General features: G+C 42.8%; 1 protein-coding gene across 7 annotated transcripts in view; it reads left to right on the forward strand.

Moving 5' to 3' along the window:
- The window catches only part of GAB1 (GRB2 associated binding protein 1), a 127,347-nt gene that overhangs the window by 50,223 nt on the left and 60,175 nt on the right, over window positions 1-16,949 (forward strand). The window contains exon 1 of one of the 7 annotated variants that reach the window (XM_044930468.2): window positions 248-1,278. The exons of the other annotated variants lie outside the window; for them this stretch is intronic. The gene's annotated coding sequence lies outside the window, so the exon portion shown is untranslated. Of the gene's footprint in view, window positions 1-247; window positions 1,279-16,949 lie in introns of those variants that run through there. 7 annotated transcript variants of the gene reach the window in all.

Genomic DNA, 16,949 nt, shown 5'->3' on the forward strand with positions numbered 1-16,949 from the left:
AGCCTCATGCAGGATACTTAACCTCAGAATCTGATTTTTCATCTGTACAATGGGAATTACAATAACAATGCTGAGATCATAGGATATGTGTGTGCATGTGTGTGTGTGTGCTTAGTCACTCAGTCATGTCCAACTCTTTGCAACCCCACGGGCTGTAGCCTGCCAGGCTCCTCTGTCCGTGGGATTCTCCAGGCAAGAATACTGGAGTGGGTTGCCATTGCTTTCTCCTGGGGATCTTCACCACGCAGGGATCGAACCCAGGTCTCCTGCTTTGCAGGCAGGTTCTTTACCATATGAGCCACTCATAGGATAGAAGAGAACTTTCCTCTTTTCTGAAGGGGCTGACATAAATTAGGGCCCTCCGTAGAAGGTAGCTCTCTGCCTTTCCCCTCCAGCCCCTGGAGCAGCCAGAAAGTAGCAACACAATTGCAGCCTGTGGAGTAGCAGTATCTGAGAGCTCAGCGGTCCCCAACCTTTTTTGGCACCAGGGACTGGTTTCGTGGAAGACACAATTTTTCCATAGACCAGGGAGGGGGAGGATAGTTTCGGGATGACTCAAACACTTTATGTTTATTGTGAACTTTATTATTATTACATTAACTCCACCTCAGATCATCAGCCATTCTTAGATCCCAGAGGTTGGGGATCCCTGGAAGGGCCAGAGGGCTGGAGGCACCAGCAGGATTTAGCACAGGGTAGCCTGGTGTCATGGTTAAGTCATTGGCCAACCAGAGCCTAAGGGCCTGGGTTCAACTGGACTAGCACTGTGGTCTTTGGGAAAGTCACTCATCACTTCAGCGCCTCAGTTCTCAGATCTGTAAACTAAGGCTAGTAGCACTTACGTCAGAGAAATCTCATGTGCTAATTTGTGTGCAGCGCACACAACAGTTTCTGGTATGTAACAAGTCCATGCAGTCTATTACCATGAAAATCTTTTGTTGTTGTTCTTAGAGTGTCATGCAGACTTTAAAACCGTTGCATGAAATGACTGTAGGCTTTACAAAGAGAGCAGATTATTTTCCATCAAGGAGGAGCAGGGCTTGGCCAGCAACTTGCACAGCAGATAGATTTGCTCTTAGAAGTCTGCTCTGGTCTTTCATCTCTCTCTGCCTGTCCACTCTGTACAGCTTTTGTTATTAATGTGGAGCAGTTGAAGTCACTGACTTGGGTGCCGGCCAGGCCAGTGTTTCTGAGGGCGTATATTACTTTCCTGGGCTGGTCCTGAATAGGATAATGGATATCAGAGGTACGGCGAAGCTGTCCTTCTAGGCACGAAAGGTGCGTTTGCCATCTTCTTCGTAACTGATGCTGATGGACCAGAATCTTATGTAGTATCTTAGTATTTTTTTTTTTCCTCTTACCCTACAAACCTCTATCTCTTCTTTTAGTGGTCATTTTACTTGTTTTCGATTTAGACAGACTAACGCTGATTTGCTGTACATCTTTCTCCATTGTTGTTTTATGGTTGAAAATCTTCTCTTCAGTTTATTGAAGGCAGGTAAAAGTTCTCCATGAAGCCGTATATGTCTGGAGTGTGTGTATATATAAAGAGATGTGACCTTTGGGGACTGTTCGGTCTATATTGCCTTTTTCTTTCTCTGTAAGTAATGTAGCCCTGTGGGGAAAATATTCGTTGAAATAGTGAGTGAAAATGTGTTTTTCTCACATATCATGTTGCTCGAGAACACGCTTTTATTTTCTGTTCTGCTTTTGTGTTAGGGGCTTGGGAAACGATGTTTTTGTTGTTTTGGAAAGGCAATGGAATTTTATCAGACATTTTCCTGAGCCTCCCTACCTTCACTTTTCCTGAAATATTTCTCTCAAAGTCCTGTTTTTCTCTGTTAAGAGATTCCGTCATTTAAAAAGTACTGGAGCTTGCTTGGCCCAGGCCTTTCTGGTGATTCGTTGACTTCATAAAAGAAGAGACTGTGTCTGAGAAGCAGCACTTGAGGGATCATATGACCATTATGTGAAACTTGGGGCAATGATTTGTTAGCTGGAGCCGTGACAGTCCTTTTTTTTCTTTTCATATCTACAAACAAATGTGTGTCTCTGGGCCCTGGTGGGTGTTGCAACTGGGGTGGGAGATAATGTCCTCCAGGGTTAGACTTGATTCTGACTTTTGTTCCCTAATTGTGGGGGTTTTCTGTGGTTTTAGTAACTCCCATTGTGAAATAGAAACTGATTTCTAGTTGGTCTTAGTAATGGCTAAATTGTGACAGGCACGTATTTCTTTTCAGTTTCACAGTTGTTTTTCTGCTGTTTTCTCAATCTGTAAAGCAGTACTAGGGAATTTGAATTCCTGGAAATATTTTTCTTCTGTAATGATATGTCACAGGTGTCTGAGTGCTATACACACTGCCTACTCCATTTTTAATGTCAATGTAGTGGAGATAAAACGTAGATAATAGCTGTGGGTGTAATGAATCTGGTCCCTCTCCCCAGTGGCTTCCTATCTCCATATGTTATGGTGCCCCTCCGATCTTTCTGAAATGTTTACTGTTACAGCACTGAGATTTGGTCTTTCATATGGGAGTTTCTGAGATTTTTCTATATGGTCTGGGCATGAAATAGCTTGCATAAGCCATATTCTGCATCTTTTTACAGAATGCAGTGAAAGGAGAAAGCTTTTAGTGTCATGTTATTCTTTATATAGTCCAACTCTTTTAAAAACATATTTTTATGATATGTAGGAAAATCTTGAAAATGCTCAGATGACAATAAAAATTACTTACAATTTTACCACTCAGAGAAAAACTGCTATGAAAATATTGAGGTATTTACTTCCAGACTAATTTTCTATGCTTATTTATATGGATAGGTAGTTATTCTTCTGCAAAATTGTCTGTAAACCTTTTCGAAACCTGCTTTTTTGTTTAAAAAAACCAACAACAAAAATATATGTAAGAACTTTTGTCACATCCCAAAAATATTCTTTGAAAATGTGGTTTTAAATAGCTGCACAGTTTGTTTTCCATTGTAGTTTGTTTCTGAAAATACTTCTTAAAGATGTGCCAAAGAAAAAAGTGCATTAAAAAAGTAATTGAGAACATGTTAATTTTGTGCTTTACTCAAGATAAACATTTCTGTAACAAAACATTTTCTTTATGTAGTTCTTGGTATAGTAACAACTAATTATAGTACTTAACATTTGATTAGCTATCCACAGCTGATTAAACAAGTGAAGTTTTTTAAAATGAACTTATTTTATTTTTTATAAAATCAGACTAGGGTCATCCCTAGCAGTCCAGTAGTTAAGACTCTACACTTCCATTGCAAGGGGCACAGGTTCGATACCTGGTCAGGGAACTAAGATCTCACGTGTCACATGGCGAGACCAAAAAGAAAAAAGAAAAAAAAAAAGAATTTTGAAATAGTTCTTCCTTTTAAACTTGAAATAAGATTAAAATCTTTTCCACCTGAATTTCGGGTTCACCTACCATTGACTAGGCTGTAATTTGGGGGTGAACTTGACTTTCCCTGGGCCTCCTGGCTGCACAGGACCGGAAAGGCTGTACAGGCAGGGAAACAGAGCCAGATGGTCCCCATGATGGATGCCAAGCCCCCAGCAGAGACGGCTGCTCCACCCGACCGCTCAGGGTCAACAGCAAACGTCGGCAGCCTTGCTCACCCTTTCCTGGAGAGAAGAGAAGCTTTTCCCCTCCTCTGGCATATTCTGAAAGGGCTTCACAGGCTGCCTTTAGCCTGGGGTAGCAGGTATCGAGACAGTTAACTTCTAATGGGCAGTGAAGGAGGAGGTGGCGGCCCCTGTGGCTGTCTCGTGACATCCGCAGTCTGACATTCTCAAACTATATCCGAGGAATCTGGGTAAGTCATGTAACCTTGTTTCATTCTGACGTACTTGGCTTTTGGAGGGGAGTAGTGATGAAACCAAATGGAGCCGTCAGTCACCAGATCTTCACGGCGCTTTTCAGTTTGAGTATTGAAGCCTGTAGTCACAGAGCCATCTCTAAAAATCACCCCGGATTTGACTACTATGACTTGTCCTGGACACAAGGGAGCTGCTGGTGGGAGCAAAAGAATGTGCTGGACAGTCATGTATCCCCGAGTTTATATATCTGTGCAGCTACTTAGGAGTAGTGTGGCTATGAGCATATATTGTAATCTCTCTGAGTCTTGTCTGTAAAAACTGATGAGAAGAAGAATTGCTTTCAAGATAAGTGAGCTTTGTATTTTATAAGTGCATGGCCCAGAGTAAGCTTTTGCTCAATATTGGTTCTCATGATGATGATAGATGCGTGCTTTGATGATTGATAGATTTGTTCCGAGTCATCCAACCACTGTGTGGGTTCTTGATTGATGATTGATCATTCAGTAGCCCAGCCCTGCTGAATACAGTCTCTTTGTTCACTAAGCTAAACTTGACTATGCAAAGCTTTGTAAAGAGATGCCTCAAAATACAGTGACTTCAGTTAAAAGGTTGGGGGCTTTTTCCTTCTCTATCTCAAAACAGTCCACGTGGTCCTTCCTGGAGGACTGGCAGGGAACCTCAACACACAGATTCCTTCCGTCTTGTCTCTCTGCTGTTCTGTGGGAGTCCCCCTCTTCATAGTCGAGGTGACTCAACCTGACCTCTTTTCAGCCCTGAGAAGGGACACGATGTAGATGTGGTACAGATCATTTTCACTCACATCCTATTGCCAAACTGTCACGCCACCACAGCTAGCTGTAAGAGAGGCTGGAAAATGCCATCTTTAGCAAGCTAGACACCCTGCGAAAACGTCTGGTACTGTAGAACGGGAGCTGGCCAACAATGGCCTGAGCATCAAGTCAGCCAGCTACCAGTTATTGTAAATAAAATTGTGTAGGCTTATGGGTACCAAAGGGGATGGTGAAGGGTACAGAGGAAGATTAGAAGTTTAGAATTAACATACATTTATTGTTGTATATAGAACAGGTAAACAGCAAGGTCCTACTGGATTGCACAGAGAATTATATTCAGTATTCTATAGTAACCTATAATGGAAAAGAGTTAGAAAAAGAATATGTATACATATATGTATGTATGTATAAATTAATCACTTTACTGTACACCTGAAACTAATATAATATTGTATATACCTCAGTCTACCTAACTGTACCTCAGTAAAAATCAATAAAAATTTGAAAACAAATTGTACAGGAACACAGCCACACCCATTCATTTATGAATTGTCAGCAGCTGCTTTCATATTACCCCGGAAGAGGTGAGGAGTTGTAAGAGAGATCTTAATTGCCTGCAAAGCCTGCTGCTACTGCTGCTAAGTCGCTTCAGTCGTGTCCGACTCTGCGACCCCATAGACGGCAGCCCATCAGGCTCCCCCGTCCCTGGGATTCTCCAGGCAAGAACACTGGAGTGGGTTGCCCTTTCCTTCTCCAATGCATGAAAGTGAAAAGTGAAAGTCAGGTCGCTCAGTTGTGTCTGACTCTTCATGACCCCATGGATTGCAGCCTACCAGGCTCCTCCATCCATGGGATTTTCCAGGGAAGAGTACTGGAGTGGGGTGCCATTGCCTTCTCCAGCCTGCAAAGCCTAAAGTATTTTAAAAATAATTTTGTTCATTTATTTTTGGCTTGCTGGGTCTTTGTTGATGTGCGGGCTTTTCTCTAGTTGTGGTACGTGAGCTTCTCATTGCAGTGGCTTCTCTTGTTGCAGGGCTGGGCTCTAGGGCACTTGGGCTCAGTAGTTGTGGCGCATGGGGTGAGTTGCTCTGCAGTAGGTGGGATCTTCCCAGACCAGGGATGGAACCTGCAGTGGCAGGCAAATTCTTCACCACTGAACCACCGAGGAAGCCCCAAGGCTAAAGTATTGACTACCTGGTGCTTTCTAGAGGTTTGCTGACCTCCACTATAGAAAAGGGGGAAATGACTATTAGGGGAGCAACCTGCAGGCTCTGGTAAGCAGTTAAGTCACTGCCTTGGAGATGCAGAGTTAGGAGCTGAATCTTATGAAGACTGATGACCTTTGGGAGAGTGGGTGGGTAGTTGAAGAAGCAGTATTGGGAAAGCTATAAGGAGCCCGGTGTGAAGGAGCCTGGTGGAGGTGAAGGGAGTGAAGACAGGAGATGGCTTCCTGAAGTCAGCTTCCATCTTTAAAGCAAAGCCTCATATCTCAAGTACCCTCTCTCCCTTCCTGCAGCCCACTCTTTTTTTTTTTTTCCCCACTGCACATGCAGCGTCTGGGATCTTAGTTCCTTGGCCAGGGATTGAACCTGTGCCTGCTGCATTGGAAGGCAGAGTCTTAACCACTCCTCTGTCTTGCACTTGATGCTTGCTGCATTCCCACTGCCACTACCAGGTCAGCTCTTCTTTTCCCATAGTCTCTTCACTGGTTCCCCTGCACAGAACCTCAGCCTCCAAACATCCAAGGGAACACCTTTCAATGTGGCTTTTATGTTTCTCCCCTTTAAAGGACTTCCAGGGGGTACCACTAGCTACTCAATACTGACCCAGCTCCTTGGTTCGTCACTCCAGATCATTCCACTCTTTGGCCCTAGTCCTGATTTCCTATCCTGTTTTTCTTACAGCCTTACACACACTCTAGTCTCCAGCCTCACAGAAATACCTCGTGCCCAGTCTGCACTTGGCCATCTCCATGAATTTGCTCCCATTTTCGTCATCTTTTAAAAAATATTTAAATATTTATTTATTTATTTGAGTCAGTTCTTAGTTGCAGCACTTGGGATCTTTACTTTCAGCATGTGGGATCTACTTCCCCAACCAGGGATTGAGCCTGAGTCCCCTGCGTTGGGAGTGCAGTCTTAGCCACTGGGCCACCAGGGAAGTCCTGCTCCTGTTGTTTCCTCAGCCTTACACTGTTGAAAGGCTGGCTTTGGGGATCAAGGCTGTGGTACGGGGTAGGCATGTTCACAGCTGGGCAGATGTAGGGGCTGTCTTCCTTTCGATGCTTTTCACATTTAAATTTCCTTTCCAGCTGGACCCTGTCTCCCACCCTAAGGAGAAGCTCTCCCTCCTCTAACGCTTCTAGCGCTTCCATGATCTCTCCCAGCATGGCATTTGCTACTTCTGTGCAGGATTAAGAGTCATCCCGTCTGTGTTTCTGGTCTCTCAGAAGCTGTCCAGTCTCTGAGCCAGGGTTCAGATTTACCTGAGCCCTACCATTTCACTTTTACCTGGTAGGTGCCAGTCAGCGTCCAGCGATGCTCTTTACAAGTGAATGCCTCTATGAAAGAGAGAACTGACTGACCTGGAGGACTTTAGGTGCAAATGGAAATAGGGCTCTAATAATTCTGTGGAACGTAAGTGCCACTTAAGAGCTTCAAAACTCAGAGCAGTTTTTTTAGAGAAAGATCACTACATTGTGAAAGTGTTTTCTTCAGACCTGAATTAGTATTTGAATGCGTTCTTTTTTTTTTTTTTTAAAGCTGAGCCATGTGGCTTGAGGGATCTTAGTTCCCCGACCAGGAATCAAACCCCGGCCCTTGACAGTGAAAGCTGGAGTCCTAACCACTGGACCACCAGAAAAGTCCCAAGAGCTGATACTTGAAGCACATCTACAGATAGTGCTGATAGCCCCCTGTGATGGAGCGATGTTGGCAAGGATGGAAGGGAGGGGTCTTCCTTTCTTATAATCTATGCATTTTGCAATTCTTGAAGAGTGAAACAACTTATTCTGTAATTTTTACTCAAACTTAAGTTAGGATTAAAAAAACCACCCTCTATCTCCTAACTTGTCTTGTACTTACTATTCCGTGTCTAGAGCCTGGCACAGTCATCAACAAACAGTAAGTATTCAATACGTACATGTTGAAGGAATAGATAAGTCGACTCTGGCACTTAATCATAAGAGCTTTCTGGAAGAGGAAATGGATTCTAAAGCAAAATGATTTTTTCCAGGGGTGACATGGAAAGACAAAAGAGGCTTATCCTTCCAATACCCCTCCAGTCCTCACCCCGCCAACCTCCTCCAATACACACGTCCCTGGCATGTCTTCTGGTTATAGGTTAAAGGTTTGTGAGGAATGAAGGTGTGTGGCCTTATTACTACTGAAAGGAACACTCCAGCGTTGGGTAAGGTTTTCATGGCCCCTTTCGTAATAAGCAAGATACTAAACATAGCCAATGGAGAAGGAAATGGCAACCCACTCCGGTGTTCTTGCCTGGAGAATCCCAGGGACGGAGGAGCCTTGTGGGCTGCCGTCTATGGGGTCACACAGAGTCGGACACGACTGAAGTGACTTAGCAGCAAACATAGCCAAAGTGCGTAAATTATGAATTTTTCCTTTGTGGGAGCACTGAGTGGAGGTACAGATCTGGGCTTTGTGGGTCAGATCCTAGAATTTTTGAAAGGAAGTAAAGTTTAAACCAGAAGCCTCTTTCAACTTGGCCTTCTGTCTGATTCCGTTGAAGTTCAGTTCAGTTGCTCTGTCGTGTCCGACTCTGCAATCCCATGAACCGCAGGATGCCAGGCCTTCCTGTCCAACACCAACTCCGGGAGTCTACCCAAACCCATGTCCATTGAGTCAGTGATGCCATCCAACCATCTCATCCTCTGTTGTCCCCTTCTCCTCCTGCCCTTAATCTTACCCAGCATCAGGGTCTTTTCAAATGAGTTAGCTCTTCCCATCAGGTGGCCAAAGTATTGGAGTTTCAGCTTAAACATCAGTCCTTCCAATGAACACCCAGGACTGATCTTTAGGATGGACTGGTTGGATCTCCTTGCAGTCCAAGGGACTCTCAAGAGTCTTCTTCAACACCACAGTTCAAAAGCATCAATTCTTCGGTGCTCAGCTTTGGGGGCGGGGTGGGGGGCGGGTTTCTACAAATTTTAATCTTCAACAGACAATAAATTAACAGTATCTATGAGCACACCTGTATGCAGGTCAGGAAGCAACAGTTAGAACTGGACATGGAACAACAGACTGGTTCCAAATAGGAAAAGGAGTACGTCAAGGCTGTATATTGTCACCCTGCTTATTTAACTTATATGCACAGTACATCATGAGAAACCCTGGGCTGGAAGAAGCACAAGCTAGAATCAAAATTGCCAGGAGAAATATCAATAACCTCAGATATGCAGATGACACCACCCTTATGGCAGAAAGTGAAGAGGAACTGAAAAGCCTCTTGATGAAAGTGGAAGTGGAGAGTGAAAAAGTTGGCTTAAAGCTCAACATTCAGAAAATGAAGATCATGGCATCTGCTCCCATCACTTCATGGGAAATAGATGAGGAAACAGTGGAAACAGTGTCAGACTTTATTTTTGGGGGGCTCCCAAATCACTGCAGATGGTGACTGCAGCCATGAAATTAAAAGACGCTTACTCCTTGGAAGGAAAGTTATGACCAACCTAGATAGCATATTCAAAAGCAGAGGCATTACTTTGCCAACAAAGGTCTGTCTAGTCAAGCCTATGGTTTTTCTAGTGGTCATGTATGATGTGAGAGTTGGACTGTGAAGAAGGCTGAGTGCCGAAGAATTGATGCTTTTGAGCTGTGGTGTTGGAGAAGATTCTTGAGAGGAGGAGATCCAACCAGTCCATTCTGAAGGAGATCAGCCCTGGGATTTCTTTGGAAGGACTGATGCTGAAGCTGAAACTCCAGTACTTTGGCCACCTCATGCGAAGAGTTGACTGATTGGAAAAGACTCTGATGCTGGGAGGGCTTGGGGGCAGGAGGAGAAGGGGACGACAGAGGATGAGATGCCTGGATGGCATCACGGACTCAATGGACGTGGGTCTGAGTGAACTCCGGGAGTTGGTGATGGACAGGGAGGACTGGCGTGCTGCGATTCATGGGGTCGCAAAGAGTTGGACAAGACTGAGTGACTGAACTGAACTGATGAGCACACCAAATATAATTGATACCCCTTCATTTTGAGATGATAATATATCTGTTCTGGATATGTAAGAGATAACAGAGCAGAAAAATCTGAATCAGAGTGGGATGATTTACAAAATGATCTGTAGTGGACACTGCAGTGTAGTGGGTGGGCATTTGCATGGAACAGACCTGCAGTTTTGAACGTTGCACCATGCTTTTGTCCTTGGAAGAAGTCATTTAGTCCTCCAAGTCTGTGTTTCTTCATCTGGAAACTGGGAACAGTGACTTTATTTACATCAGAGGAAAATGTACTGCTATGTAGCAGTGCTGTGGCGCCTGTGATAAAACCCCTGCTGTTGGAACAAAGAGACCCCCAAATGCAGTGTATTAAAGAAGATACAACTTGAGTTAGTGCATCCGGGCTTGCAAAGAAAGGCAGTCATGCTCCTTGCAGAAATTGTTCTGCCAGACCCAGGTTCCTTCTACCTTGTCACTCCATCCTCCCCTACATCATAGAGTCCATCTTCATGGTCAGAGCAAGGTAATTAGCACTTCTGTGTCCAAGCTTGGGGGGAGGGGAAAGAGTGTGGAGGTGCCATGCCCCATATCTTCAGGCCCAGCCCCAGAAAAGGTACAGACCCCTGGGGTCACTCTCCCTTTGAGAGAATTAAGTCAACTGGCCACATATGGCTGCCTGAGAGGCTGGAAGTGGAATTTCTCACTGGGTGGCATGGATCCAGACATTCATAATAGGAGGATGGAGAAACATACCTGGGGGAGCACGGCTTAATCAATGCAACCATTATTTATTTATTGAAAAATAATTGGGTTGGCCAAAAATTTGTTCGGGTTTTCCTATATGATGTTAAAACCTGAAGGAACTTTATAACTTCTCAAAGAAGGGTTTCAATATCCTTGCTCTAGGGGAAGAGGAGTGAAAAAGCTGTTGCAGTACAGAATTTGTGTGTCCCCTGAGAGGTTAGCCCTAATGGGATTCCCTGGTGGCTCAGTAAAGAATCTGCCTGCAATGCAGGAGTCAATCCCTGGGTCAGGAAGATGCCCTGGAGAAGGAAATGGCAACCCCCTCCAGTATTCTTGCTTGGGAAATCCCGTGGACAGAGGAGCCTGACTGGTTTCAGTCCGTGGGGTCGCCAAAGTTGGACACCACTTAGCAACTAAACCACCACCAAGAGGTTAGCTGCTCTTTGAAGGAAGGGATCCTTTAAACCACAAATCTAGGTGAGCCTCGAGGGAGTGGCAAGGGTGGGAAGAAAGATGCAGAAGGGGTAGAGATATGCTGAAAGGGAGGGAAGGCTGATTAGCTATACTCATCTTGAAAGGCCCACTGTGTAAATTAAACTTAACCCCTTAGCTTACTAGGCGAGGACAAAGGACAGTAGCTTCTAGAGAAAGTTTTTCTAGGAGCAAGAAGTTATTTCAAAGCACAGAAAAGAACACAGAGAAAAGAGTTGCACAGAGAAGCCTTATTCATCTTGAGTTTTCTCTTTCAAAGATATACTCTGTGTTCCTGTGTCCATGGGATTCTCCAGGCAAGAACACTGGAGTGGGTAGCCGTGCCTTTTCCAGGGGATCTTCCCGATCCAGACCCAGGGATCAAACCCAGGTCTCCTCCACTACAGGCAATTCTTTACCATCTGAGCCACCAGGAAAGCTCTTGTGCTAAAGGAAAAAAACCACATAAATATTCTCTGAGGTTATCTCTAACTTGTCACTGTTGCCAAAGAAAAGACAAAGTTGAAATACAGGAGTTTCTGCATTTTAAATAAAGTAATTCAAACCAAATTCAAAGTAATTCAAAGTCCGTACCATTTTCTAGATTCTACATATATGCAGTAATATGCGATTTTTTTCTTCTCTTTCTGACTTCACTCTGTATGACAGCCTCTAGGTCCACCCACGTCTCTACGTTGTAAAGCAACTATTTTGTTATTGTTTAGTCACTAAGTTGTGTCCAACCCTTTTGCAATCCTAGGGACTGTAGCCCACCAGGGTCCTCTGTCCATGGCATTTCCCAGGCAAGAATACTGGATCAGGTTGCCATTCCCTTCTCCATGGGGTCTTCCCGACCCAGGGACTGAATCTGTCTCTCAGATTCTTTGCCACTGAGGCACCTGGGATGCCTACTATGCTCCAATTAAAAAAAAAAAAAAAAAGTGCTTAAGGGAAAAGAAATGAACTATTAAGTAAGCAACTTTTCTCAACAGAAGAAATGTACAGATTCTTGAAGACAGCCAAGTCAAGTTGAGAGTAAAGATCTCGTATTAGAGCAAATGTTTTTAAATGCTTAGAAAAATGATCTCCACGTTTTTTTATTGTGCATTTAGCAGTTGTTAAGAAACAATTAGAAGGAATGAAATAATGGCCCAAGTCTCTCCATAATATTTTTAAAAACCTACAATTTTAGACTTGACAAATAACTTACTCTAGACTCTTTTGTACTCAAGTAATGCTCGTATGTGAGTTGGCATTGGTTTTTGTTTTTATAAGTAACCCTTTGCCTAACCACTGAAAATAGCTGAGTTTATTTTAAGCCAATGGTCCAAAGTTGATAGCAAAGAAAGTAGAAGTGAGACTGTTTCTCAGTTTTTATTTTTCCCCCACCAAAATGACAAAAACAAATAACAGCTTATACCCGGAACCAAATTTCATGTGTTTACTTCTAAGGAAGTAACTTTTCTGTGAGGTGGGATTTTGTAGATTGACCTGTTTGACCTGACTTGGAGAGTCAAAAAAAAAGGGCTTAAATTCTTAGTTTCTGATTTCATTTACCAAAATGATTACTGACTGTCGAAACAGAGCTTTTGTTTTTTAATTAATTTATTTATTTTAATTGGAGGATAATTCCTTTATATTATTGTAGTGGTTTTTTGCCATACATCAACATGAATCAGTGCACATGTGAACAAAAAAAAATAGAACTTTTGTTTTTTAAAGGAAAATTAAGTTGTAGTGAAATATATGGAGCCTATAAATCTTATTTCAAGAATTCTGAAATCTTAAGAGGGAGGTAGGTAATGATAACGTGTTAATATTTTATGTGAGTAGGATCTTGCCGGAGGCCCAGGAAGAATTCCGATACATGAAGTTCAGATTCTCAACAATTTCCAAATTCCTCAGGGGACTTGAGCTAGGAGTTAATTAGCTGCCCTTCTTTAATCTCTGACATTGAAAATAATGAATATTTTGATAATTCAACAGTGAACTAGGATGAAAGACTTTGAAAAAGAAGGCATTTTTTAATATGCGGATGCCGGGGACTTCCTTGGAGGTCCAGTGGTTAAGACTCCACACTTCCAACTCTGAGGGTAGAGGTTCGATCCCTGGTCAGAGAACTAAGAATTCAACCTGCCATGTGCTACAGCCAAAAATAAATGCAGACGCTGTTGTTGGGTTTCAGGAAGCAGATTACAATAGTAGTTTTGTCCAACAGATAATGATAGGGATATCCAGAGTTTTCTACTTGTGAAATACTAGGTTGCTGAGGCTCACTTAGATTTTTTTTTTAGTGAATTCCCATCAGTGATAGCTGTACATTCATGTCCATAAGCTCTATGTCCTTCCATGTGTTCATAAACCCCCTACAATTCTTTGATTCTGATGTTTTTTACATTTTCTTTCTTTTCAAATTGAACTATAGTTGCTGTACCATATTATGTAAGTTATAAGTGTACAGTATAGTGACTCATAAGTTTTAAAGGGTATGCTCCATTTATAGTTATTATAAAATATTGAATATATTCTTTGTTTTGTACAGTATATCTTTGTAGCTTATTTTATACTCATAATTTGTGCTTCTTAATCCTATACCCCTATATTGTCACTCCCCCTTCTCTCCCTACTGGTAACCACTAGTTTCTTCTCTGTGAGTCTGCTTATTTTTTGGTATATTCACTAGTTCATTGTGTATAAGTGATATCATACAGTATTTTTCTTTCTCTGTCTGATTTATTTCTGTTAGCATGATACCCTCCAAATCCATCCATGGTGCTGCAAATGGCAAAATTTTATTCTTTTTTTTAATGGCTGAGTAGTATTCCATTGTATATACCACATCTGCTTTATCCATTCATCTGTTGATGGACAGGTAGGTTGCTTTGAAGATGTTTGCATTTTTTTTTTTTCCTTTACTGTTTTATAGTCCATGGGGTTGAAAAGAGTGGGATATGACTGAGTGACTAACACTTTCACTTTCACTTACTGTTTTAATGGCATCCCATCATCAGTAGCCATTGGACATTCATGGACTAAAGATTATGAGCTACCTATCTAAAACCTTTCACCTTTGCTTCTATCTAAATTTGTCTAAATGAAAAGTAGTGACTCATCTGAATTGATAAAGTCATAACCCAGGGGTCAGCAAACTCTAGCCTGTAGGTCTGATTGGCTTCTTAACATCTGTGTGTTACTCACTCCTTTGTGTCTAACTCTTTGCGACCTAATAGACTGTAGCCCGCCATTCTATTCCTCTGTTCATGGAATTCTCCAGGCACGAATACCAGGGTGAGTTGCCATTTGCTTCTCCAGGGGATCTTCCCAACCCAGGGATGAAACCTGGGTCTCCTGCATTGCAGGTGGTTTCTCTACTGTCTCAGCCACCAAAGAAAACTTTTACATTTTTAAAAAAATTGTAAAAAAATAAAAAGAAGTAGAACATTAGACAAAACCATGTGTAGCCTGCAGTGCCTAAAATATCTGCTATCTGACCCGTTACAAAAAAAGTTTGCTGCCTCCTGTATCATGTTAAGTGGTTAAGGTGCAGACTCTGGGGGTCAGGGGGACATTGGTTCAAACCCTGGCTTTACCATTTACAGCAAGTTAATTTCTCTGTGATGTGTTTTCTCTTCTATAAATGGGAATCGTTACAGTGCCAGCCTTACAGGGTTGTGGTGAGAACTGTGTTAATGTTTAGTGTTTAGTACAGTGCCTGGGGCTTCCCGAGTAGCTTGGCCGTAAAGAAACTGCCTGCAATGCAGGAGACCCGGGTTCGATCCCTGGGTCAGGAAGATCCCTGGGGAAGGGAATGGCAACCCACTCCAGTATACTTGCCTGGAGAATTCCATGGACAGAGGAGCCTGGAGGGCTACAGTTCATGGGGTCGCTGAGAGTTGAACACATGACTGAGCAACTAACACACACACACACACACACACAGTGCCTAGTACTTAGTACCCAATAAATGTCAATGACTATTATTTCTGTTGTGGTGAAAGTAGAAAGTGTTAAAAGAAACACACCAAAAAAATGATTGAAGTAAAATTCATTCTTTTTCCTTCTGTTTTACTCGAGTTGTTTATTCCGTTTGTGGATATTGCAACAGAGAGATGAGTGGTCCAGGATTGGTATTTGATGATGTCAGGGGACTAGAATAATGGCCTCGTATGGAGATAACACAGTGAAGCCTTGCATTGATTATTACCTCATCTTATTAGCTGATGGAGAACTTTGAAAAGACAAGATTGCAGAGCTTTTCAAGAGTGCAGCTTCCAGGATCTGATCCCGAGAGCTTGATCATCGTCACTGCCCTGTGGGACTGTGTTAGGAATAGTGGTGGCCTCCTGTACTAAACCACATTTTATGGGAGAGCTATAATCACCTCCTGCCTCGCCTTCAGATTGTTCAGATAACGTTATCACTTTCAGATTGACTTTGGTTTTCCTTCCTAGCAGTTACAGAATTAAAATCAGTCCTGCTCATTTACTCGGGTTTGTCTTCCTCTGCTAGAAGTTACATTTGCTGAGGTAGGTGAATTTTTGTTTTTTTGTGTTGCTTTGGTTTTTTTGGCCAAGCCGCATGGCATGCATATGAAGGATCCTAGTTCCCTGACCAGGGATGAAACCTGTGCCTCCTGCAGTGGAAGTTCAGAGTCTTAACCCTTGCACCACCAGGGAAGTCCCAGCTTTTGTTTTGTAAACTACTAAACGTTTCTCCAGGAGGCAAAATAGTGGTACCTGAAGTTGCTCAGTAAATATTTTTGGATGAGTGAATGAATAAATAGATTAAATACAGTTATTTGTCATTTCCACTGAAATATCCTCCCCAGACACATGTAGGTTGTCAGCTGGTGTCATTCTAGCCGTTTTTGTGCTGAGAAGGATATTTTAAGAATACTTTAAATTTTGAATGAATTCTGTTTTAAACCCATGAACAGTTGAGCACATAAAAGAAACAACATGAAATCTGTGTTTTCGCGGGTTAATAATATTGTAACAGCTTCAGTCGCTCAGTCATGTCCAACTCTTGTGACCCCATGCACTGCAGCCTACCAGGCTCCTCTGTCCATGGAATTCTCCAGGCAAGAATACTGGAGTGGGTTGCCATTGCCTTCTCCAGGGGATCTTCCTGATCCAGGGATCAAACCTGGGTCTCCTGCATTGCAGGCAGTTTCTTTACTGTCTGAGCCGCCAGGGAAGCCCAAATAATATTGTAAATGGTAAAGTGTAAGATTGCTAGATACCCATGACTCAGGCAGTTAAAGCCTTTAGTTGTCACTAAAAATGTTTGAGAGGGGTTTTAAAATACACTTGTCCCTTGGTATCTGAGGGGGAGGGGTTCAGGACCCACCTCGAATACCACAATCCATGGATGCTCAAGTTCTTTATATAAAATGGCTTATTGCACATCCTCCTATAGACTTTTTTTTCAGTATTTATTTAATTTTTGGCTGTGCTGTGTCTTCATGGCTTTCATGAGGGCTTGCTCTGGTTGCTCAAGCAGCAGCTGCTCTTTGTTTCGGAGCTTGGGCTTCTCATTGCAGTGGCTTCTCTTATTATGGAGCAAGGCTCTAGGTCCTCAGGCTTCAGTAGTTATAGCTCCAGGGCCCTGGAGTGCAGGCTCGGTAGTTGTGGCACATGGACTTAGCTGCCCCACACCCAGTGGAATCCCATCCAGGCACGGAACCCGTGTCCCCAGCATTGGCAGGCAGCTTCTTATCCACGGTGCCACCAGGGAAGTCCCCTCCTGTAGACTTTTAAATCATCTCTAGATTATCTGTGATACGTAGTACAGTGTAGATGTTGTGTAAATAGTTGCTGGAACGGTAAATTGATGTTTCACTCTTTGGAACTTTCTGGAGTTTCTTTTTTCCAAATATTTTTGATCCGAGATCGGTTGAAACTATGAATGAGCAACATACAGATATGGAGAGCA

This window comes from Bubalus bubalis, chromosome 17, assembly GCF_019923935.1.
Source record: "Bubalus bubalis isolate 160015118507 breed Murrah chromosome 17, NDDB_SH_1, whole genome shotgun sequence".
In the NCBI taxonomy this organism is placed as follows: Eukaryota; Metazoa; Chordata; class Mammalia; order Artiodactyla; family Bovidae; genus Bubalus; species Bubalus bubalis.